General features: G+C 38.4%; 1 long non-coding RNA gene across 1 annotated transcript in view; it reads right to left on the bottom strand.

Moving 5' to 3' along the window:
* LOC132006813 (uncharacterized) overlaps nt 1-6,707 on the bottom strand; it is an 11,371-nt gene extending 4,664 nt beyond the window's left edge. Inside the window, exons 1-3 of the long non-coding RNA XR_009401235.1 lie at nt 5,925-6,707; nt 5,328-5,533; nt 1,038-1,426 (exon numbers count right to left, since the gene is read on the bottom strand). This is a non-coding gene — a long non-coding RNA (uncharacterized LOC132006813). The remainder of the gene's footprint in view (nt 1-1,037; nt 1,427-5,327; nt 5,534-5,924) is intronic.
* Between the last annotated feature and the right edge of the window lie 19,899 nt (nt 6,708-26,606).

Below are 26,606 nucleotides of genomic sequence, written 5' to 3'. Positions count from 1 at the left end.
AAAGAAATGAAATCTTGCCATTTGCGACAACATGGATGGAACTAGAGCGTATCATGCTTAGCGAAATAAGTCAAGCAGAGAAAGACAACTATCATATGATCTCCCTGATATGAGGAAGAGGTGATGCAACATGGGTGCTTAAGTGGGTACGAGAAGAATAAATGAAACAAGATGGGATTGGGAGGGAGACAAACCATAAGTGACTCTTAATCTCACAAAACAAACTTAGGGTTGCTAGGGGGAGGGGGTTTGGGAGAAGGGGGTGGGATTATGGACATTGGGGAGGGTAGGTGCTTTGGTGAGTGCTGTGAAGTGTGTAAACCTGGTGATTCACAGACCTGTATCCCTGGGGATAAAAATATATGTTTATAAAAAATAAAAAATTATATTAAAAAAAATCCTCTTTGGAGAACAGCGTGGAGATTCCTCAAGAAATTAAAAATGGAAATTCCCTATTACCTTGCCATTTCCCTACTGGGTATTTACCCCAAAGATACAGATGTAGTGAAAAGAAGGGCCATCTGTACCCCAATGTTTATAGCAGCAATGGCCACGGTTGCCAAACTGTGGAAAGAACCAAGATGCCCTTCAACGGATGAATGGATAAGGAAGATGTGTTTCATATACACTGTGGAGTATTATGCCTCCATCAGAAAGGACGAATACCCAACTTTTGTAGCAACATGGATGGGACTGGAAGAGATAATGCTGAGTGAAATAAGTCAAGCAGAGAGAGTCAATTATCATATGGTTTCACTTATTTGTGGAGCATAACAAAGAGCATGGAGGACATGGGGAGTTAGAGAGAAGAAGGGAGTTGGGGGAAATTGGAAGGGGAGGTGAACCATGAAAGACTATGGACTCTGAAAAACAATCTGAGGGTTTTGAAGGAGCGGGGGGTGGGAAGTCAGGGTACCAGGTGGTGGGTATTACAGAGGGCACGGATTGCATGGAGCACTGGGTGTGGTGCAAAAATAATGAATACTGTTATGCTGAAAATAAAAAATAAATTAAAAAAAAAAGAATTCTGTACCTACCCGGTTTTCTCCCATTCCTGTATCTTTAGCTTCTGCAGAAATTCATTTGTCCTCTGTGTACCTACACCAATTTCAGCCTTATTTTCATTTATGACTTGAATGTCTCAACAGTAGAAATATCCACCAATTAAATGTAAAAGTGTCCATATAAATTATGATAGTAAAAATCTTTGGACTTGAGAAAGTATTTCTAACTCTTCAAAGCACTTTCAAAAACATTATTGTTTTTTATGTCACAATATTGTTCCTTCACCCTGCTGCACACATGTATGTTTGTTGTTTTTAGAGAGAAAAGTAGAATGATTTCACTTGGGACAAAAATAAATAAAAATACTTGCTGGATGAATACCCGGTCTTGCACGGAAGTGTAGAATCACTATATTGCACACCTGAAATTAATATTACATTATATGTTAACTAACTGGAATTTAAATAATAACTTAAAAATAAATAAATAAAAATGAATTATTAACTAAAGTTTTCTCCTTAGTTAGTCCCTAATCCATCAGAGTTTAAGTTTCTTATTTATTTAAGAAAGAAAAGGAGGGGGAGAGGGAGAGAGAGAGTCTTGAGCAGACTCCTTGCTGAGCAGGGAGCCCAATATGGAGCTCTATCTCACTACCCCAAAATCAGGACCTGAACTGAAACCAAGAGGCAGAGGCTTAACTGACTACACCACCCAGGTGCCCGTAAGTTTCTTAAAAAAAAAAAAAAAAAAAAAAATTTACTTAACCTCTTTATTCCAAACTCCTAGACAGTGACAAATTTTAGCTTATTATCAGATACTGTGATAAGAATTTTAGGTGCATTATTTTATTTAAATATCATTATAGAGGTGCCTGGGTGGCTCAGTAGGTTAAAGCCTCTGCCTTTGGCTCAGGTCATGATCCCAGGGTCTTGGGATCAAGCCCCTCATTGGGCTCTCTCTGCTCAGTAGGAGGCCTGCCCCCCCCCCCCCCGCCCCCTCCCTCTCTCGGCCTGCGTCTCTGCCTACTTGTGATCTCTGTCTGTCAAATAAATAAAATATTTAAAATAAATAAATAGATAAATATCATTATAATAATTTGAGGTAAATAAGGTTATTATCTACATTTTGGGGGTAAAGAAATTGAAGCTTTTTAGGATAGTTCATTGAACACATATAGAGAAGCATCTGGGTGACACAGTCAGTTAAGCCTCCAGCTCTTGGTTTCTGCTCAAATCATAATCTCAGGGTCCTGAGACTGAGCCCTGGGTTGGGCTCTGCATTCAGCATGGAATCGGCTTAAGTTTCTCTCTCTTTCTCCCTCTGCCCCTCTCCCCCATGCACTCTCTTTCTCTCAAAATAAATAAATAAATACATAAATACATAAATAAATCTTACAAAAAGAAAAACATGTATAATCCAAGTCATATATGTAATTTAAAGCTTTCTAGCAGCTACATTTAAAATATTGAAAACAAATGGTGAAATTATTTTAATAATATGTTTAACCAATTAGTCAAACTATTATCATTTCATCATACAATTTATGTAAAGTATTAATGATATATTTTACATATGTGTGTATGTGCATGTGGTAAATCTTCAAAATAAGGTATTCATTTTATACTTACAGAGCATCCCAATTTGGATTAGTCACATTGCAAGTGCTCAATAGTCTTATGTGGCTAGTGTTTATCTTATACAGTACAAGTCCAGAGATTAATTTGCCCACAGCCACAGACCTAAAAATGCCAGAGCCAGAACTCCAAATTTGATCTAAAATCACAGTTCTTTTCTGAGCCACTGGGCACACTAATTGGAATTATTGCAGATGGTTAATATTAAAAATGAAAAATATACAGAATGTAATTCATCCAGTATTACAGTTTTATGGTCACATGCCCACCTACTTTCTCAATAACAATGATTATTCATAGATTGTAACACTTATGTACAATGTACAATGCAAGTTGTTGTGGACAACACAAAGATGAATGGGGTTTTATGCAAAACAACTATCACATGATACAAAGTATCATTCTTATCTATCTGCATGGCCTGTGCATTCTCTGTGCAAACAGTACATGGGAAGTCAAATTGCAATCACACTGCTTGATAAGGGATGTTTCAAGGCAAGGGCAACTGAAATCTCAGAATATTTGATTTGCTTCATCAATCTCATATCAATGGTGGTTCACTAGTGAGATGACAATGAATATGAATAGGAGCTACCAAGGCTCATCTCTCTGACTCTTTTTTGACAAGGTTTCCATGGCCGATTTAAGGACTCACTCTTTGGTGTAAAAGTCAGAGTAGGCTGGCTGGGTCTTTTTCACATTAACACATTATTTCTCAGTTTTAATTAATTCTTACCAGCCTGAGAAACATCCTTACTCATTGAAGTATTTTAAATCTCTTCTCTGATCCATTCTAAAATTACAAAATGGCTTCATAGTTTAATCTTCACAAATCAGACAGATTTCTGTTTTTCTAGGGTACACATTACCATAATTTCCCTTTTCTGATCTTAGCAGAACCCAGGATCAATTTCCAAGTTAGAACACTAAACAAAGAAAATGCAATAAATGTCACGGCTCTTTCATGGTATTTCCTCTAAAAACCAAATTCCTACAGTATCCTTTTAACTTTTGAAGGCTTTTGTTAATGATATAGTTTTTAATGTAAAGCAAATTCTGAAAATGTGTAGCCACGCAACAGGAGGTCAGCATAGTGGACTAGAAATGGCATGGGTTTGAATTTCCCACCTCTCTATACTTTATACCTATAGAAACTTGGGCATTTTATCTAATCTCTGTGAATCTCTGTTTCCCCATTGGTTAAAAAAAGAAAATGAAACTAATAAGAGCTATTTCACAGAACGGTTTTGAGAATTAATAGGACAATGTAAATAATATTTGTGGTGCGTAAAAGACATTTAATCAGGGAGTCCTTCTCTTTGTACATAAGAAGAGTTGAGTCCCCATCAGTTCCTTTAGAGTTAAAGCACCAAAAGGAGAGCTTTTGCCACATGCTCTGGCTTTTGGTTATGTCATTGCTCATTGATGCCACCATCAGACAGAACACAGAAGAGAAAATGGGAAACATTTTCATTATTATCAGATGTGGATATCTGTCAGTTTAATCAACAAACTGCATTTCTCAGATGATTTTCTGATTTACTTAGTTCAACTGGTAGTCTCCTTGGTCTGTAAGTAATGTTCCCACTCTACAGAGATAATTTTCTATTGGGCTGTACACTTAAAACTAAATGTTGTGCTATACATTATAGAATAATCCAGATTAACTATAAAACAACTATGTTGCTGAATTTAGGAGTTATACACTCTTGAATGGAAAGCCAGAGTCTGTTACTCATCAGCTCCATGGTCTTATGCAAAATATCTGTCCTCCATGAATTTCAGTTTCAGGATCTATAAAATGTGGATAATAATATTAACCTCTTGAGTCTGGCACGATGATAACTAAATGCTTCAATTCAACAATTTAATTCAACAATGACTGATCAGTTCTCGCCTCCTGCATTGAATTTAGGTGGAAATTTTAAGAAATCAGTTAATTGGTATCTAAAGAGGATGTTATATTTTAAATCTATGGTCTCAGTATTCCATGCTCACAATTGCTACTGAGTTATTTTTCTAAATAAAGGATCATAATAAAAATTTTAAAATGATGTAAGTTGTAAACAATAAAGTGGATGTTATAAATAGATTATTAGTGCTCTGAGAGTGCCTCCATAGGATTTTCTCCACACTGTCCTGGATCAATCAGTAATTTTATTTTCATTGAGTTCCTGCCATCCTCTATGGTGGAGTATTATCCAGAAGTGCAAACCCCAAGAGTCAGAACTGTAACTGTTTGACAGCTTCTGACTTCATCTCTAAGACATTTTCTTAATTCCCAACAAGAGGATGATGCATGTGCTGGATACTATGAATAATGCAGGCAAAATTACAGGAGGAGTAAAATGTAATAGTAAATACTTCAGTGTGTCCTCTTTCATGAAGATCATACTGAACTGCAGTGTTAATGACACTCTCAATAGTAGCTTTAAGTTTAAAACCAACCAACCAATCAATCAATCAATCGATCAACAGCAAAAAGAAAAGGAAAGTGGTGCGAGGATTATTTGAACGAAGGTTTTAACCTTTAAAAAAATACCAGAAATTGGAAAGAAGACAGTTATGAAGATGGAGATGGACATACTAGGGAAAGAAGACATAAAGATTTGCCCTTCGATTTAAAAAAAAAACAAAAACAAAAACAAAAAAAAAAAACCGAAACAGAAACAACCACCAAAAACTTACCATGAAGAAGCTATTAGAGAACATCAACTCATGATAATTAACATCTTCCCCTTCTTGATGGTCTACCCTGTGCAGATGCATTTTCTCTTTCATCCAATATACAGAAAATAAAAACGAATACTGTGCTCTTGGCACCCCCAAAACATTATCTGCTTTTTCTCTTTATTTCAGGAAAGAAAGTCTCCTCCTCAGAACAAAGCAGAACACTAGAAAGATAATTTTTTCCTCTTGGTTAAGCATGGAAAATGGATCCCCCCCCCCCAAAAAAAAAAACTTTCTGAAGAGGAATTTACTGGTTCATTTTCTGGCCTCTGGGTAAATTTAAGGACTCCCTTTTTGGAGTAAAAATCAGAGTATATCGACTGGGAAGGTTTTGGCCCTATGACTAGGACGAGGACATTAGCCCTGTTTCTAGATAACCCACGATCCATCAAAGCCATAAACCCGCAGCACTGTCCCTCCTTGCTTTAGTGTTCTTGAGAGACCTCTTATGCCTTAGCTGACCTGGCGTCACTAAGGAAGCTGCTGGAGCGCTCTGGCAAGCACCAATCTTGCGGACTCAGGGCTGGATTCCTCCCTCCCTGCATCCTTTCCTACCTTAGAAACGGTGCTGTCCACATCCGCAATGCTGCAGGGTTCCAGGCAGCGAAGTGCTAGACCTCTCCCTAAAGCAGCCCGAAGCCACCGACTTGCTTACTCTCCCATGTACTTGTTGTCTGGGGTAGCCAAATGTTTGACCTCCCCCTTATCCCTCTCTCTGCCGCCCCCTGAAAATCAATCTGAAAGGCGATCGAGGAGGCTCGCAGTTGAGAACGATATATGCAGACAGTCTCTTGGCTCCAATGGTTTCGCCAGGCTCCTGCCCCTACTTTCGCCAGTTTGCCTTAAGTATCCTTTGCACGAGAAAGGATACTTTTGAATGCTTGCTCTCTAGCTGGAGTCAGGGCCCTCAGAGGGATCAGGAGAAAAGCACACATAACAAAAATGAAATAAAACTTCTGTAAGATCATGTGAATGAGTTAAAAGGAGGCCAAGACAGCAAGGAGTAGAAGACCGAGAGGAGCAACGCATGCCCTAATTCTTAATCTGCAAAACCCGCCCGGAAAGCGGCTCGTTTTCCCCAGCGGCGGGTCCTACACGGGAGCGAGCAGCCAGCACAGTCAGCCTTCTTTCCTGGCGGGAAAGAGTACTTCCTAAGCTTACCGCCATCTAGCCCCTGCCCATCTCCCCTGATTCCCTCTCACCCGGGAGGGGTCGCTCCCGGAGCGGTGGGAGATGTGGGGTGCAGGAGTGGGACCAGAGGAGGGTTGCCCAGCTGCAGGTAGGCGCAGCGCCATCCCCTCCCAGCAGGAGGCCCGGACTCTGGTTTACTTCTCCCCTCACCCCCGCCCTCCCCTCACTCAACCCCCCTCCTTTTCCCCTTCCTCTCCTCAGTCTAGTCCCTCCCCCTCGCCCTTGAAAAGGCTGGCTCCGCACTGTCTCCTAGCAGTCGGCAGGAGGATCTGTGAGCCGGATGGAGCCGGAGCTACAAGCAGCGGTCTACGTGGTGAAGCAGAAAGCAAGCTGAACTGAACGCGCCGAGTGACATTAGCCGCGTCGACATAGACCCCTCAGGCAGCCCCGGCGTTTTGAATAGCATCAGAGGCAGCCTCGACGACTGCAGCTGCTTCAGGGACTGTGAGCTGCGGCGGTAGAGCCCGCTACAGCAAACGCAGTCTCGGTGGAGCTGGCGAAAACCTTTTCTCTTTCTAACTTACCACCTCATTCTACTGTAGAGGCTTCGGTCACTGGGTAAGTATTGGGTCCGGGTGCCAGAGTAGAGTGCAGCGTGAGTACCGCACTTAGTACGCCCTTAGTACGCCGAGGCTTCCTGCTGCCCACTCCTGGGGTCTTGACTATGACAAGAATGATTTTATAGATGCTTCTGGTGGCCTCCCTTTCCTCTTCCCCCATATGTTCCCTGGAAGTAAGAGAAAGAGCAAACCCCAGAGGTGATTGCAGATAGAATATCCTGCAGGCACTGTCACCGCTTGGCTTGGCTGGGTTACTTTGCAAAAAACTCGCACTTCTGTCAGAAAAGTGTCCACTCATGAATTTCTCCGACATTGGCCCTGCAAAAAGGTCTTTCAGTTTAACAGATAAAGTCAGCTTCAGCCAGGCTGAGGGAAACTCTAAGACTGGGGCCGGTGCTCAGAAAAAATAATACCTGGGACTCTGGTTAGCCTGCGTATGTATCTCTGGGGGCTAGGGTTTTGGATACCAGCCAGGCTGGCTCTAACCTTTGGGGGCCTGATCCTTGATAGAGTGAAGGAAAGCCCAGCGCGCCACGGAGCGCGCAGGTTCCCCGGGCCTTTCTTCCTGGTGCTGGCCTACCCGCCTTTCCTTCCCGCCCTATTTAGGGAGCTGTGCTCAGCCAGCAGCACCTGCTGAATGTGGTGGAGATGGTGTGGAAAATTGTACCTAGCTTTAAGAAATAAATTTCTTATAATCACGTAGCTGAAAAATATACTTTCCTCGTTAAAAAAAAAGACTTTTTCTAAGAGTGTAGTCGAACGTAAGAGTCCCTTTTTCACTAAAGAAATGGCTTTTAATCCCTTAGCCAACAAACAAAACTCAGGAAACAACAGAAACCAAACCGCCTACCTAGTCAATAAATGAATGGCATTTATTAAGATAGACCTTTTAGAAACAGTTCCTCTCTCCACAAAGGAATTATTTTTTTAAGCGCATAACCATAAAACAGCCCCTTTTCTAAAAAATGTCTCAATAAGGACGACATCAGAAAAGCTAACTTTTTAAAAGTGCAAGTGGGTACCTTTTTTTAGAGACTTTAGAAAAGCAGAGAGGCAAACTGCCCTCGGTTGGAGACAGGACTTACTATGAGCCCTTAGCCACAAATTGACTTTCTTTCCTTGCAAAAAAGCGGGGAGGTCACTTTTCAAGAGTGTGCAAGGTAACCACTTCCTTTCCTCCCACAAGGAAAGACTGTCAGAATCCTACTGAGAGAGCCTCTTCATTTCCATATGAATTATTCCTGGATTTGTCTCGTTGGCCCCCTGAGGTTTTGGGGGGCGGGGTGCCCGGGTGCCTGTATGGAATGAGTGTGCACACACATCTGTAGGAGGGCCCTAGCTTCTCCGAACGGGTTGCCCTTCCAAAATGTTGGCTGGGGGCTGAGGATCAAAACTTGCGCCACTGCGGCATACACCCACAAAACAAAGACCTAGGAAGAGAGTGGCTAACATAAAAGAATAAATAAAATTAAATAGCAAGAACAAAACGAAAGCAAGTCCTTGTGTGCAAATATCTTAGGATGGCATTTTAACCTAACTCTGGAGGCTGTTTTTGTACTAAAGGAAACCATGTGGAAGGAAGTGTTTAAAAATCGGGATAGGCCAGGAACCGGATAAAAAATACGGGGAGCGGGCGATGGTTTTGGAGGACCACTTTGCGTGCTCTGAAAAAACAACCTGAGGCGAGTGCGGAGAATTCTGAACACAGCGCAACATCTGAGAAGGTAGTGGTGCTTTATGACTAAAGCAACTCTTCCGCTTCTCAATAAACGTTAAAACAGGCGTGACTTAAATAAATAAATACATAAATAAATAAAGAAATAAAAGGTTACTTGCGGACACCTTCTGAATTTGGTAAAGACTAAATGGAATTCCACTCTTATTTGAAACAAACTCGCACAATCAGGGCTGGAAATCTAAGCCTCAGGGCTGTCCTTTAGCCTGTGTATTTGGGGGGTGGGGGGGGGCATTTTAGAGCAAGTAGAAGTAACAGTACTTGTAGATGTTGCCCCCTTTCCTTCCTTTGTCTGGATCACCCGAGGAAGTGCGGGCGATACGCGGGCGGTTTTGACGAACGAATCAAGAGATACATGCGCTAAGGTCTAAGGATACCTTTCTCCCTCTGCTAAATGAAAAATTCCCCTAGGGCAGCTCACAAGGGCTGAGTCCAGCCATCACTGCCACAGCACTGCTTGTGCCAAGCAGTCCGGGAGCGCCTCCACAAGCGAGGCCCCAAATCCTTTTTCTCCAGTCGGCTTCGCCTGGGCAGCCCCTCCTTCTGGCAAAGATATCAGCTCAAGAGAGGCAAAGCCAAATGAAAGCCGAGCGGGTAGTCCGTAGCAGGAGCGTGATCAGCCCAGCCCGGAGCTCCGGGTGCGCAGCCGCCTTCGCTGCCTTTGGGCCTCCTTCCCGCGCTCTGGGTCCTAGCTTCCAGCTCCCAAGAGAGGCGCGGAGACCTGGGAGGCGGTGGAGGCTAATGCCGGCTGCACTTCAGTTGGCTTTGAACCTCGGGATCAAACACAGTTTGAGGATTTCCCCTTAATTTTTTCCTGTCCCTCCGACCCTCGCTCCCGTTCTCTCCCCCTTTCAGTTTACACCTTCACTATTAACTGTGGATTTACTTATTTAGCGGCATTTTAGAGGGCACGTTCTTCCGATAAAATAGTAATAAATTACCAGTGTTAAATATCCGCTGTTGTCTCTCCTTCCTGGGTGATAAGGAAGAGAGTGTGAAGACCCGCGTTTCTAAAATTCCGTGGCCGTCTTTTCTCCCTAGAAAGTGAAGAGGGTCTTCTTGGCAAAGAAATGGTGCAGTGGGGGAGGGGGTCAATCGAAGGTGGTGGCGCTGTGTTAGGAGTCCCCTTAACTGGAAGAGGGACTGAAGATTGGGAGTTTTGGAAAAGAAAGGTTCTAGTTGCTGCCACTGCAGAGAAACCACCCACCATGCTCTTTAGGATGAGGATGCACAGTCACTGGATACTAGCGCCCCAAATAGGGAAGATTCAGGAATAGGATTTTTTCAGGCCCATTTAGGCTTCCTCTCTGGGTTTGCTTTTCTCTGTTTAAGGAGCAACCCACCTGCTTTCCTGAATTTAAAGCTAATCCTTTGCCCGTGGTTGCTGACAATCCTTTTTTCAGTTTTGGGAAAAGGACATCAGTGCACAGTTGGAGAAGGTTGCACAGGGCAAGAGGGAGGGGACCTAGGCAGGATATAGGCAACTGGGCCTCAGAACCTGTTACCTTACCAAGGAAATTACATTCAGAGAGAATCAAAACAAACTGCTTACTTACTATCTGTTGCTTTGGAGGCAGGTGGGGAGTTTGAGGGAAAGGGAGAAGTAGAAACAATTGTTATGTTTTGTGAATCTAGGATTTTGTTTTCTTCTAACCTTTCATAGAAGGCTTCCTTTATGTGGTATATCAGAAAAGGCAGCAAACAGACTTGCTGTGCATTTGAAATACAGAAATGGGAAGCAAACACAGAAGAAGCATACAAACACATTCATTTTCTAAAGTTCAATTATTTGCTAAAGGTTGAAAGCAATTTTTTTTTTTAAATCACCTGAATGCAATTCTGATAGACACACAAGTAGTGTTATTTGGGCAGCTGAAATCCCTGGCAGAATGATTTCCACCTTTCACACTCTTTATTCTATTGTTATCCAAAACTTTGTTTTTTGCTAGATAGAAATTCCTGATAGAGAGCTTCCAGAATGCTGGTGGCAGAAAGAAATCTGGTAGAAACTTAGAAAATTCTCCTTTTCTCTACCCAATTGGTCCACAACAGTCTTTATGCAGGATTTATGAAGTTCTTGAGGCAGGAGGGGAGCCACACCTACAAGGAGACTTTACATTAACCACTGGCTTTAACCCACTTTAACAAAATATATATGGCTGCCACATTTTCTATTAGTAGGAAGAAAATTATTCAGGGGATGAAAGTTTGAAATCTAATTTTCTTTAGGAATCTTGCTTCACATATTTCAAAGGAGGTGCCATCTGTGTATCTATTCACCAAAATATCCACAAACATTAGTCATCTACTGCGCCAGACAATGTGCTAGGCTCCAGTAATACCAAAGAATATGAAAAGGCAGCTTGATGCCTCTGTGAGCCAGGACATTCTTAGCCACTTGCAAGCACAATTATCTTCATCACACTACATTTTTCACATACTTCTCTGCATCATCTCTCCCACCTTCCCATTTCAGCTTTCTCTCTACCCACAATAAGTCCTTTAATCTTGGCTTATTCCTCCCCTTACGCCTAACAAACACCTCTATTCTGTTCTTTTCCTCCACTTCTCTGCCTTCCCTCCCTGCTTCTTCTCTACATTATCTACCTAAGTTATTTCTCCACTCATCCCCGTTTTTCTTCCTCTTTTGGACTAGCTACCTAGACCTCTCTTCCCCTTCAATGACCTGAAAGAAGTGTAAAAAAAAAAAAAAAAATCAAGGAACATCCACTTCAAATTCAGAGATTTGTGAAAGTTTCCTCACAAAGAAGATTTCTTGCTGTCTGTGTGTGTCTTTTGCTAATTTATTTGAAACAAAATTTACAATGAAATTCCTTAGATTTGTTAAATACTTTTGTTATGCCTGAAAATATCTTTTTTTAAAAATTTTCAACATAACAGTTTTCATTATTTTTGCACCACACCCAGTGCTCCCTGTAATCCTTGCCCTCTATAATACCCACCACCTGGTTCTCCCATCCTACCACCCCCCATCACTTCAAACCTCTCAGATTACGTTTCAGAGTCCATAGTCTCTCAGGGTTCACGTCCCTTTCCAATTTCCCCCATCTCCCTTCTCCTCTCTAACTCCCCTTGTCCTCCATGCTATTTGTTATGCTCCACCAATAAGTGAAACCATATGATAATTGACTCTCTCTGCTTGACTTATTTCACTCAGCATAATCTCTTCCAGTCCCATCCATGTTGCTACAAAAGTTGGGTATTCATCCTTTCTGATGGAGGCATAATACTCCATAGTGTATTTGGAACACATCTTCCTTATCCATTCATCCGTTGAAGGGCATCTTGGTTCTTTCCACAGTTTGGTGACCGTGGCCATTGCTGCTATGAACATTGGGGTGCAGATGGCCCTTCTTTTCACTACATCTGTATCTTTGGGTTAAATACCCAGGAGTGCAATGGCAGGGTCATAGGGAATCTCTATTTTTAGTTTCCTGAGGAATCACCACACTGTTCTCCAAAGTGGCTGCACCAATTTGCATTCCCACCAACAGTGTAAGAGGGTTCCCCTTTCTCCACATCCTCTCCAACACATGTTGTTTCCTGTTTTGTTAATTTTGGCCATTCTAACTGGTGTAAGGTGATATCCCAATGTGGTTTTAATTTGAATATCCCTGAGGGCTAGTGATGATGAACATTTTTTCATGTGTCTGGTAGCCATTTGTATGTCTTGATTGGAGAAGTGTCTGTCCATATCTTCTGCCCATTTTTTGTTAATACGATTATCTGTTTTGTGTGTGTTGAGTTTGAGGAGTTCTTTATAGATCCTGGATATCAACCTTTTGTCTGTACTGTCACTTGCAAATACCTTCTCCCATTCCATGGGTTGCCACTTTGTTTTGTTGACTGTTTCCTTTGCTGTGCAGAAGCTTTTGATTTTGATGAAGTCCCAAAAGTTTATTTTGGCTTTTGTTTCCTTTGCCTTTGGAGACATATCTTGAAAGAAGTTGCTGTGGCTGATATCGAAGAGATTACTTCCTATGTTCTCCTCTAGGATTCTGATGGATTCCTGTCTCACGTTGAGGTCGTTTATCCATTTTGAGTTTATCTTTGTGTACGGTGTAAGAGAATGGTTGAGTTTCATTCTTCTACTTATAGCTGTCCAGTTTTCCCAGCACCATTTATTGAAGAGACTGTCTTTTTTCCACTGTATATTTTTTCCTGTTTTGTCGAAGATTATTTGACTATAGATTTGAGGATCCATTTCTGGGCTCTCTACTTTGTTCCACTGGTCTATGTGTCTGTTTTTATGCCAGTACCATGTTGTCTTGGTGATCACAGCTTTGTAGTAAAGCTTGAAATCAGGTAATGTGATGCCCCCAATTTTATTTTTGTTTTTCAACATTTCTTTAGCGATTCGGGATCTCTTCTGATTCTATAAAATTTTTGGATTATTTGCTCCAGCTCTTTGAAGAATACGAGTGAAATTTGGATCAGAATGGCATTAAAAGTGTAGATTGCTCTAGGCAGTATAGCCATTTTAACAATGTTTATTCTTCCAATCCAAAAGCATGGAATGGTCTTCCATCTTTTTGTGTCTTCTTCAATTTCTTTCATGAGTGTTCCGTAGTTCCTCGAGTACAGATCCTTTACCTCTTTGGTTAGGTTTATTCCCAGGTATCTTATGGTTCTTGGTGCTATAGTAAATGGAATCGATTCTCTAACTTCCCTTTCTGTATTTTCATTGTTAGTGTATAAGAAAGCCACTGATTTCTATACATTGACTTTGTATCCTGCCACGTTACTGAATTGCTGTATTAGTTCTAGTAGTTTGGGGGTGGAGTCTTTCAGTTTTCCATATAAAGAATCATGTCATCTGTGAAGAGAGAGAGTTTGACTTCTTCATCGACAATTTGGATACCTTTCATTTCTCTTTGTTGTCTGATTGCTGTTGCTAGGACTTCTAATACTATGTTGAACAAGAGTGGTGAGAGTGGGTATCCTTGTCGTGTTCCTGATCTCAACAGGAAGGCTGCAAGCTTTTTCCATTGAGGATGATATCGTTGTGGGTCTTTCATAGATAGATTTGATGAAGTTCAGGAATGTTCCCTCTATCCCTATATGTTGAAGCGTTTAATCAGGAACGGATGCTGGATTTTGCCAAGTGCTTTTTCTGCATCAATTGAGAGGACCATGTGGTTCTTCTATTTTCTCTTATTAACTTGTTCTATCACATTGATTGATTTGCGAATGTTGAACCATCCTTGTAGCCCAGGAATGAATCCCACCTGGTCATGGTGGATAATCCTTTTAATGTGCTGTTGGATCCTGTTGGCTAGGATCTTGTTGAGAATCTTAGCATCCATATTCATCAGTGATAATGGTCTGAAATTCTCCTTTATGGTAGGGTCTTTGCCTGGTTTGGGGATCAGGATAATGTTGGCTTCATAGAAAGAGTCTGGAAGTTTTCCTTCTGCTTCAATTTTTTGAAACAGCTTCAGGAGATTAGGTGTTATTTCTTCTTTGAAAGTTTGGTAGTTCCCTGATGCCGAGTGATATGGAGCACTTTTTCATGTGTCTGTTGGCCATCTGGATGTCTTCTTTGCAGAAATGTCTGTTCATGTCCTCTGCCCATTTCTTGATTGGATTATTTGTTCTTTTGAGTGTTGAGCTTGTTAAGTTCTTTATAGATATTGGACACTAGTCCTTTATCTGATATGTCGTTTGCAAATATCTTCTCCCATTCTGTCAGCTGTCTTTTGATTTTGTTAACTGTTTCCTTTGCTGTGCAAAAGCTTTTGATCTTGATGAAATCCCAATAGTTCATTTTTGCCCTTGCTTCCCTTGCCTTTGGCGATGTTCCTAGGAAGATATTGCTGCGGCTGAGGTCGAAGAGGTTGCTGCCTGTGTTCTCCTCAAGGATTTTGATGGATTCCTTTCTCCCATTGAGGTCCTTCATCCATTTGGAGTCTATTTTCGTTTGTGGTGTATGGAAATGGTCCAGTTTCATTTTTTCTGCATGTGGCTGTCCAGTTTTCCCAACACCATTTGTTGAAGAGACTGTCTTTTTTCCAAATCAAAACCACAATGAGATATCACCTCACACCAGTCAGAATGGCTAAAACCAACAAGTCAGGAAATCACAGATGCTGGCGAGGATGCAGAGAAAGGGGAAACCTCCTACACTGTTGGTGGGAATGCAAGCTGGTGCAGCCACTCTGGAAAACAGCATGGAGGTTCCTCAAAATGTTGAAAATAGAACTGCCCTATGACCCAGCAATTGCACTACTGGGTATTTACCCTAAAGATACAAACGTAGTGATCCAAAGGGGCACGTGCACCCGAATGTTTATAGCAGCAGTGTCCACAATAGCCAAACTATGGAAAGAACCTAGATGTCCATCAACAGAAGAATCTATGAAAAGATGTGGTATATATACAATGGGATACTATGCAGCCATCAAAAGAAATGAAATCTTGCCATTTGCGACAACATGGATGGAACTAGAGAGTATCATGCTTAGTGAAATAAGTCAAGAAGAGAAAGACAACTATCATGTGATCTCCCTGATATGAGGAAGAGGTGATGCAACATGGGGGCTTAAGTGGGTAGGAGAAGAATTAATGAAACAAGATGGGATTGGGAGGGAGACAAACCATAAGTGACTCTTAATCTCACAAAACAAACTGAGGGTTGCTGGGGGGAGGGGGCTGGGAGAAGGGGGTGGGGTTATGGACATTGGGGAGGGTATGTGCTTTGGTGAGTGCCGTGAAATGTGTAAACCTGGTGATTCACAGACCTGTACCCCTGGGGATAAAAATACATGTTTATAAAAAATAAAAAATTTAAAAAAAAAGTTTGGTAGAATTCTTCAGGGAATCCATCAGGTCCTGGGCTCTTGTTTTTTGAGAGGTTTTTGATCACTCCTTCAATTTCGTTACGAGATATCAGTCTATTCAGGTTGTCAATTTCTTCCTGGTTCAATTTTGGAAGTTTATAGTTTTCCAGGAATGCATCCATTTCATCTTGGTTGCTTAGCTTATTTGCATATAACTGTTGATAATAACTTCCGATGATTGTTTCTACTTCCTTGGTGTTGTGATCTTTCTCTTTTCATTCATAATTTTATGAATTTGAGCTTTCTCTCTTTTCTTTTCCATTATTGTGGCCAATGGTTTATCGATCTTATTGATTCTTTCAAAAAACCAACTTCTAGGTTCATTGATACGTTCTACTGTATCTCTGGCTTCTACCTTTTTGATCTCAGCTCTAATCTTGATGATTTCCCTTCTTTTGTTTTTTTTAAAGATTTTATTTTTTTATTTGGCAGAGAGAGATCACAGTAGACAAAGAGGCAGGCAGAGAGAGAGAGAGAGGGAAGCAGCCTCCCTGCTGAGGAGAGAACCCGATGTGGGACTCGATCCCAGGACCCTGAGATCATGACCTGAGCTGAAGGCAGCCGCTTAACCCACTGAGCCACCCAGGTACCCCAGTGATTTCCCTTCTTATGTGTGGAGTTGGTTTGATTTGTTGTTGATTCTCCAGTTCTTTAAGGTATAGAGACAGTTGGTGTGTTCTGGGTTTTTCAATTTTTTTGAGGGAGGCTTGGATGGCTACATATTTCCCCCTTAGGACTGCCTTTGCAGTGTCCCATAAGTTTTGGACCAAAGTGTCTTCATTCTCATTGGTTTCCATGAATTGTTTCAGTTCTTCTTTGATCTCTTGGTTGATCCAAGCATTCTTAAGCAAGGTGGTCTTTAACTTCCAGGTGTTTGAGTTCCTTCTGAACTTTTCCTTGTGGTTGAGCTCCAGTTTCAAAGCATTGTGATCTGAGAATATGCAGGGAATAATCTCAGTCTTTTGTTATTGGTTGAGTCCTGATTTGTGACCCAGTATGTGTTCTATTCTTGAGAAGGTTCCATGTGCACTTGAGAAGAATGAGTATTCTATTGTTTTATGTGGAATGTTCTGTATAGATCTATGAGGTCCATCTGGTCCAATGTGTCATTCAATGCTCTTGTTTCTTTATTGATTTTCTGCTTGGATGATTTGTCTGTTTCTGAGAGAGGTGTGTTAAGATCTCCTATTGTTAATGTATTCATATCAATATGACTCTTTATCTTGATTAACAGTTTTCTTATGTAGTTGGCTGCTCCCATCTTGGGGGCATAGATATTTACAATTGTTAGATCATCTTGGTGGATAGTTCCTTTACGAATGATGTAGTGTCCTTCTGTATCTCTGACTACAGTTTTTAGTTTGAAATCTAATTTAATTTATCTTATATGAGAATCATTACCCTGGCTTTCTTTTGAGGCCCACTGGCATGAAAGATGCTTCTCCATCCCTTCACTTTCAGTCTGGGTGTATCTTTAGGTTCAGAATGGGTCTGCTATAGACAACATATGGATGGGTCCTGTCATTTTATCCAATCTGCAACCCTGTGCCATTTTTGGGTGCATTTAGGCCGTTCACATTGAGAGTGATTATTGATAGACACATTTTTATTGACATCGTGTTAGCTTTGAAGACTTTCTTTCTATAGATTATCTCTATATTTCTGTTCAATGCTATTCTTAGGATTTTCCCTCTTTTATAGAACCACCCTTAAAATTTCCTGCAGTTTTGGCTTGGTGGTTGCATAGTCTTTTAAGCCTTGCTGGTCTTGGAAACTCTTTCTCTCTCCATCCATTTTGAATGTCAGTCTTGCTGGATAAAGTATTCTTGGCTGCATGTTCTTCTCATTCACTGCCCTGAATATATCTTGCCAGCCCTTTCTGTCTTGTCAGGTCTCTGTGGACAGGTCTGGCGTTATTCTGATGGGCTTTCCTCTGTACATAAGGAGCCTCTTTGTCCTAGCAGCTTTCAAGAGATTATACCTACAATTATGATTCCTTAATTTGACTATCAGGTGCCTTGATGTTTTTTTTGAATCTATAATCTTGGGTGGAGACCATTCGGCCTCTAGTACATGAACACTGGCTCCTTTCGCGAGGTTGATAAAATTTTCATGAAGAACTTATTCCACTATATCTTCTAGACTTCTTTCTTTCTCCTCCCCTTCAGGGATTCCAATGATTCTGATGTTGGAATGCTTCATGGCATCATTTATTTCCCTGATTCTGTTTTCATGGTTCAAAGCTGTTTGTTCCAGGCTCCCTCCTGATCCTTTCTTTCTGTCTGTTTTTCCTCCAGATCACTAATTCTATCTTCTGTCTTAGTTACCCTAGCTTTGAGAGAATTTAAATTAGATTGGAATTCATTGAGAGCATCCTGAACATCATCCCTGGTAGCTTTTAGCTCTGCCCTAACATTGTGAACATTATCTCTGGTCGCTTTCAGCTCGGACCTAATCAATTCCGTTTGGTCATCCATGGCTTTGTCTAACCTAGCTATTGCCTGGATAATTGTTACCCTGAATTCTTTTTCTGACATATTGTCTATGTTGATAGCTGTTAGCTCTGTTGCAGAAGGTCCATCTTCTGTATTTTTCTTCTGTTGGGCATTCCTCCTCCTAGTCATTTTAGTGAGAGATGACTGAACAGATGTAGCTGGATGTATTAACCATGGTACAGTCAAGGTGCACCCTGGAACACTTCTGAGCAATCAGGATTCCCCACCCAAATGAGAAAAAAAGAAGAAAAAAGCAAAATAAAAAAAAAATAAAGAGAGAGAGAGAGAGAGAGAAAGAGAGACAGGAAAGAAAGGGAAGATAAAAGAGAAGATTCAGCCCAAATGGGCCCCAAGGTAAGTTTTATGAAGTATACAAACAGTAAACAGACAAACAAAAAGACTGATAAAAGTATATGACAAGAGAAAAAATAATTATATATATATATATATATAGGCAAATAAAGGAAGAACCTTGTCAAAAAGAACCCCAAGTGTAAGGTTTATATACTAACAGGACAAACACAAAAACACAGAAACACTGGTGGAAGAAAAAGATGGGAGAGTGGTTATAAATTCTCAGTGTGGGCGAGGAAGTTTGTTTTGATTCTTCCTGGATGTATCTTCATATCTTTGTTAAAGGACTCAACTTTCCTAAGATAAAGGGGGATTAAAAATTGGTTTACCTATAGGGGTATTATTGATTAGGGAAAGGGGATTACTTTGAAGTTTAACTCTATATGAATATTACAAAATAAAATTAAAAAAAGGAATAAACTAGATTAAACTAAACTAAAATTAAAAAAAGGAAATTTACGAAATTGAAATGCAAAAGATAAACACAGGTGTATGTATCAAAAAGTTCAGGTTAGAAGGTTATTATGGAATTTGATGTACTCACAGCTCACTGATTGTAAATAGGTTAAAATTTATGTATATTTTAAATATGAGACAGAATAGTGGGAACAAATTAAAAATAAAAGTTGTCCTATGAAGTAGTGGTGATGGTTCTCTTGTAGTCTTTTTTTTTTTTTCTTTCCTGGTTGGTTTTCTGGGGGAGGGGCCTGCCAGGTGGGTTTTCAGTCTATGATGTTCCCTGAGTTAAGTCCTCCAGTTCCCCTAGAGGGGGTGGGCTCTGAGGAAACCGGTTTTTTCAGGCTTTTGTTCTCTGGAGGTTTTTATATTTGTTCACTTTTTTTTTCTTCCTCTTGCCTTGACTGCTTTTGATGGTTTTTGTAGGTTTAGAGGAAAGCAAACTTCACCCTGACCTCCCTCTCAAAGAGAAGCCTCAGTCTGTTCTTCTGTGGATGTTGCAGAGCCCATATAAATTTCTCCTTGGCAGCTGGCAGAGCAGATTCCTAGTCGAGGTCCCTGGGCATGCAGGATTTCTGCTTGTACCCCAAACCACGGCAGCAGCGGCTGTCTGTGCAGCTGCAGACCGCCAGAGAGGTTCCAAGCAGTGAATGCACACTGAGATTTTCCCGCTAGCCTGGGCTGGGAGTGCCTTGTCTTTCTGGGTCTAAGAGTGCCCAGCTTGCAAGCACCTTTCTCGGGGAGGCTGTGGGTTGCGCGCCGTCTCAGTCTCTTAGAGCGGGGTGCAGGTCTGAAAGCACCAGTTTGGGCCTTCGTGCACCTCTCTCAGGAGAGAGTTTGGGGCATGAGTCTTAGGCTCTGAAACAATGGCGCCTGATCTCAGGCTGATTTCATGGGTGATCAGAGTTCTTTGGTAGGTAATCGGCTCACTTTAGGGTACATGTTGAAAAGGCGCCTCCTTCTACTTCCCCGCCATCTTGTCCCCCCTAAAATATCTGTTTTCCTTTGGTTACTAGGGATTCAAATATTGTACATTGGGATATCCAAATTTTCTGAATTTCTCACTACACTCTCCTAAAGTTGTTTCTCGCATCCATTTCTGGTATATGTTCTTATCAACATGTACAGTTATCATGTCAATCTTTAGAGGCAAAGGAACATTTTTTTTTCTTTACTACATTCTTAGAGTTATTTTTATGTGTGAGAAAGGGGGACAATTCTTAGATCGTCCATATTTGCACATGTAGTAGGGTTGACTGAATCTTTATTGGGAATTGGTGACAGAAGAAGAGTATGCTGTAAAAAAAAAGATGATCCATTCTTTCATCAATGACATATGTAACTTTTACTTTTAGGAAAAATAAAACATATAACTACATTTAATTGGATTGACTTTATATTGTAACATTCCAAATTACATGTTTATCTCATCAGAGTTCTATTATCTGAAGACTTTACTGATCATTCAGTATCCAGACTGAAGAAAACTAGATAAGATGTCTTGATATTCCAGACTAGCTTGTGATGTTCAAATAAATCTACTCCTATTCAGAATGGTGTTATTTTTCAATAGACGTTTTCATGAAGGCATCATGCCTAAGATGTGGTTATATCTTTTTTTAGGAGAAAACATCAAATGACCTATATGTCAAGGTCCCTCAAGATTTCCACCCTGTGAATCATTAATTGTAAAGTACAGGTTTATTACATGGAGAAAGCTATTTTAGGGTGAAAAGTGTCTTGAGATTTCGTGACATTTGTGGAAAGACTGCATTCTCATTATCAAAGAATAAAAAATCGATAGTCTTTTCTAATCACGATTTTCGAATTAGAAGAGTGACTTGGCAGAAATTGTAAATGCTTCTGTTATCTTTTGCATTTCAAAAATCCTCAACTGATCAAGGAGTTAAAGTGTCCTTTTAATTGTCTTTAATGTGTTAAGCATCAAATCAGTATAATAGATTTTGAAAATAAGAGTAATGATGACTACAGTTGTCATTTCCAGCCCAGATCTGAAAAAATGATTTTTTTCTACCTAGTCTTCTCAACTAAAATGTGTAAATATGGGAAGACACAAAAAGGAAAGGGAAATGAAAGAAGAGACTAAATCATCCAAGATAATTTTTTTCTCATTAATAAAAACTATTTTAATTAATATAATATAACTTTTAACATGACAATAATAAAAGTAATTGTTGAAGAATTTTAATTAAACTATATAAAATTAATTTCTTTTTAAAATCTTTAAGTGATGAGAATACAGGTAGAGATTTGTCCTGATTTTACAATTCATTTACTGTTATTATAGGAAATGAAAATAAAATATTAAGGTTTCTACTACACTTTTGTTTTAACTCATTCTCCTTGTGAAATACCTTTAATTTGTCCAGAATGCTATATTTATACCATTTTTTATATTATATCATTTTGGAAGTATATATATTAATATAGTCTCAAAAATTTTTGAGTAGAAAAAGAAGCAATGGTTATACCTATTTCTTTTCAGTGGGAAAACTTAAGGTTGGAAATCAGATAGGCTTTCCTCTAGATGGTAAGAGGGGAAACTTATACAGGGTTGTTGATTTTCAGTCTCCAAACTTGGGACATTTTCCAGCATCTCACCTTGCCTTTCATTTCTTTGAGTGTATTTTCTCAAAGGCAGGGTAGGATACTTGATTACTTCCTGAAATTGACTGCAAGTGTTGAATATGGATGGAATCTGGCATTGACTCTAAACTTATATGTTAAACATAAATTATTAAAATAGTTTTACAGAAAAAATCAGGCACTTAAAAATAATGTCTTCAAATTACATAAATGGAAATGTAATTGGTCATTCTATTCTGAAGTCTGAACAATTAATTGATACATTCCTGTTCAACATTTCACAAAATAATATCACCAATGATCTATGTTATAGTAAACTGCTCAGAATTTTTGAATCTGTTTGGAAAAATATTTTAAAAAAAACAACAAAAAATACTTCTTATATTAAAAAGTAAAGATCTTAAAGACAAGTATGTTCAACTATATTTACATAAGTTTTCAATTAATAGACTCTTATGTTCTCCTCTTATTTAGAGTCTATGTGCGCTGACCTTGTAAGAATTATATGGTAAAAATAATGGGACTATTGAAATTTAACAGTATACACTACAGAGATACATATACTTCCTCTATTTTATTTATATAAAGAATTCAAATTATGACATATCATAATGATACTCCATAAATACAAGTTTACTTAATATGACAAATATGTGGTGTTATAGCCTAATCCAATTTTTAGAGCATCTAAATTTTTATATAAGAGTTATTTTAGGGAATATTTTTCAATGATTTTTAAGTAGTGGTTTTCTTCTGACATGCCATTTGTGAAGCACCATGTCTTTGGGAATTAACCGTGTATAGGTTTGGATCAATCACATCAAGCAAAAGGACATTTAGCTTCCAACATGCAAATCATTGCTGTCTTCAGGCTTCTAAAGTTTATCCCATGGTTTTGGGTATAGAAAGTATGAGCAAAAGTTTTATTTAAATTGTGTGAACACAAGGTATTTTATGATTTATATTTTATTAGTATGTAGAGAGTAATCTCTACATAATAAATTAATAAATTAATCTCCCTGGAGTACAGGTTTCCCAAAAGTAAAATGAAGAAAATGTAAATTATTTCAAGTCCATTTCCAATGAAAAAAATATGTTTTACAAAAACCAATAGCCATATAAAGCATTCTTTCTTTTTCCTGTAGTACTGCAGGTATTATCAGTTTTACTGCATTGATCCACTAACCATTAATAACTAAAGAAGTATTGCTTGCCCAGCATTATATTTCTTTAGATGTGGGGTCTGGACTGTGAAGGGTGACCATTAAAGAATTTAAAGTACTACCTGCTTTGAGAAGCTTACATTCTGATTGGGCAAAAACAATGAAAAACAAAAATAACAAAGTAATATATAGTAACATCAAATTAAATTCAACATACATTGAATGTCAGGTAGTATATTGCAATATGACAAGTATGGTCCAGGTTTTATATACTCTGGAAGTAAAGGGGACCAGAAAGCTCATTTGGTCCAACTCCTTTGATTTACAGAAAGTGAATTAAGGGTATAGGAGTTCATGTAAGGCATTTGATGATAGCACTAATTAATGTACTCCACAGTCTTACCTAGTCCCTGTTTTGCTTTAATGCAATAATAGTTTTGTACCTTATCAGAAAGTTAAATATACCCAAGACTTGTTTATTTCTTTGTCTTACAACTTTTCTTTATATCACAAAATCTGTGATATAAAGCAGTTTCAATATGTCCTAGCCATTTTACAATGTGAGAGTGCAAAGCAGGATTATTTGAGGAAGGGAATTTGAATCCATTAAATATCATATGGATTATGAATGCCTTAGAACTGCATACATGAATAAATAAATATGGGAATATAAGGTCACTGCTAAAAACAATAGCTAGATCAAAGCTCTTTAGAAAAGAAACAGAGCCAAATACACAATTTGTAGTCCATCACCATCACTGCCAATGACATCACCATCACTGCCAATGACAATTTCAAACTCCAGTTTCTAGGAAGTTATATTCTATTACTGTGTGTATCAAATTTTAATGTGCATACCAGTCATCTGGAAATCTTTCTAAAATGCAGATTCTGATTCAGTAGAGTCTAGGTAGGACCTGAAATTTTGAATTTCTAACATGTTCACTGGGGATGTAGATGCTGCTGCCCCCGGCAAACCACACCGAGCAACAAAAGGCTAATTCTTAGTCTGTTAAATAACATGAAAATGGTGAAGTAAGCATAGGTAACAGCTGTTTTGCAAAGTACTAAATTTTTAAAAATTGAAATGGTATAAATTATTGCTTTGGGTATTAAAATTGATTTTAACCTTTGGTATAACTAGATCAGTTGAAACTAGTTCAGACAAAAAACCAGTTGCTTGCTCATTGTATAGTCAAATTTATTCTACAAGCACTATGTGCATACATTTATAACATTTTAAAAACAAACCATTGGCCATAGTTTGTCAACAGTTTACCAATATTTTTAATATTTTTCCAAAGAGATTCAAAAATTCTGAGCAGTTAACTATAACATAGATCATTGGTGATATTAGTTTGTGAAATGTTGAGCATGAATGTATCAATTAATTGTTCAGACTTCAGAATAGAATGACCAATTACATTTACATTTATGTAATTCAAAGACATTATTTTTAAGTGCCTGATTTTTTTCTGTAAATCTATTTTAATAATTTATGTTTGACATATAAGTTTAGAATGAAGTCCAGATTCCATCCATATTGAACACTTGCAGCCAATTTCAGGAAGTAATAAAGTATATAAGATAATAGGCCTGCTCAATTGTCCATCTGACTATTCTGACAGCAAAATGATTGGGTCTGTGAAGAAAATGCCAGTGCCCTCATAAGGTTAAGAATTGATTTTTAATCTCCTTATTCAGCTATTTTATATCTTACATCAGTGAATAGATCTAAACCTTTGCTGACCTTTTAAAAATTTTTAGTTTATAAAACATCTTCATAACCAAAGCCTCTCAGGCAAAGTAGTATTTTTTGTTTACTTGTTTGTTTAATGTTTTTATTTAAATTCCAATTGAGTAACATGTAGTATGATATTAATTTCAGGTAGTGTCTGATATTTTTAAGGACAACAACAATAGCAAAAATACTTGGTAGAGTTAATTTTATATCTGCTATCTCTCAAAACTTCCCTTAAGGAATGATAAATTAGACACTGTGCTGTCTAACTACTTTCTTCACACCTAGATTTTTTTTATCTGAGATTACAGCAGAATAGTCATTTAGTCTAAGTGAACTTTTCATCCTTAATCATTTTTGGAAATCTTCATAACTCCATTTGTTTATATACAGTTCATCTTGGTATGGAATCTGTCATATTAAAACAAAGAACATTGAGAACAGCTATTGAAAAAAGTGATGGGTAAGTGTTTTAACTATTGGTTAGGAGGCACAGTGTGGTTCCAGCAGATTTAGGAAAACAACTGAAAAAGTTGTCACTTCAAAGCTGCAATTCATGTCTTAATTATGGCTTTGGGTTTCAGAATCCACTACCTTCCCAATGAAACTATTAATCTTTTCTAAGATCTGATACTTTATTTTTTATTTATTTTCAGGTACTTAATGTATTTTTTTATTATCATCTTCAGTTAACCAGCATATAGTATTAAGGAGGGCATGAGTGGTGATGAGCACTGGGTGTTATATGCAACTAATGAATCGTTAAATAGTACATCAAAAACTAATGATGTACTATATGCTGGCCTGATACTCTAAATAGCAACAGCAGAACTTGTTTGAGGGCAACTTGAGGATTCCAATTCCAAAAGGCCAGTTGGATTAAAGTGTTTTTTGTAAGTATTAAATAAACTTGGGTATCTGTCAAAATTACCTTGGATTTTTTTGATCATTAACATAATGTTAAGCAAAGACTGTTTCCATCTGCTTGAGGTGGTAAGTAGAGCAGTCAAATATCATATATATATATTTTTTGAGGGGGAAATTACAAAATACACAAAAAGAAAGAAATACATAAAACAAAACAAAAACATGAAAACTAACATCTCTTCAAGTTCTATTTTTAAAGAAGAGACAAAAACTCACTATAGAAAGTAAAAATATCAGTTGTATGAAAATATGTTGTTCATGCCTTAAGACAGAATGAGAACAAATTGAGTCAATTTACAATAGCATTAAAACTCAAAAATTAGGGGAGCCTAGCTGGTTCAGTCCTTAGAGCATGTGACTCTTGATTTCAGGGTCATGAGTTCAAACCCCACATTGGGTGTAGAGCTTACATTTAAAAAAAGTAAAAAAAAAAAAAAAAAAATCTCAAAAATACATAAAATTTAATACAATGTAAAAAGTTAGATCATGTTTGGGTCATAATAACTGCAAGGAAAATATAATTTCTTGGACTAATCTAACATGTTACGAATATTATAATTTTGTGAATTAGAATGATCAATTCTAACTAGATAAATAAGTCAGTCCTCTGTTTTCTTGTTTTAGAGATAATAAGAATACTTCTCAATAGAATAAGATATTTTTAATATCAGATATATTAAATAGAGAAAATACTGTTTAACTGTATAAAGTTTTAATCATAAGTCATGTAATTTTAATAAAGATCTTAAAAAGATATCAGTGAAAGTTGAGCACAATTAGCCAGTAGATAATGTCATATAATATACATGAAATGTTGAAGTGCTTATAATTACCAATAGTATGAAAGGATGACAAAAATGAATGATAGTTTCACTGAAGTACTGAGTTGACTATATTATTAAAAAAATCAGATTTCCAGGTTAAGATTGGGTTCCAAGGTGAAGACCCACAACTCAAGTAAACACTATCATTCAAAGAACTAGAAGACACTCTGAGAACATAATGTTTCATATTTCCTTTGAAAATGTGAAAACAAACAATGCAGTTTAAAAATGGGTATTTCAACAGATATCCTGCCCCCCCCAAAAAAAAATATATATATATATAAAGATGACAAATAAGCATATAGAAAGATGCTCCATGTCATA

This window comes from Mustela nigripes, chromosome X (genome assembly GCF_022355385.1).
Source record: "Mustela nigripes isolate SB6536 chromosome X, MUSNIG.SB6536, whole genome shotgun sequence".
NCBI lineage: Eukaryota > Metazoa > Chordata > Mammalia > Carnivora > Mustelidae > Mustela > Mustela nigripes.
This window is presented reverse-complemented; position numbering and strand designations above follow the sequence as displayed.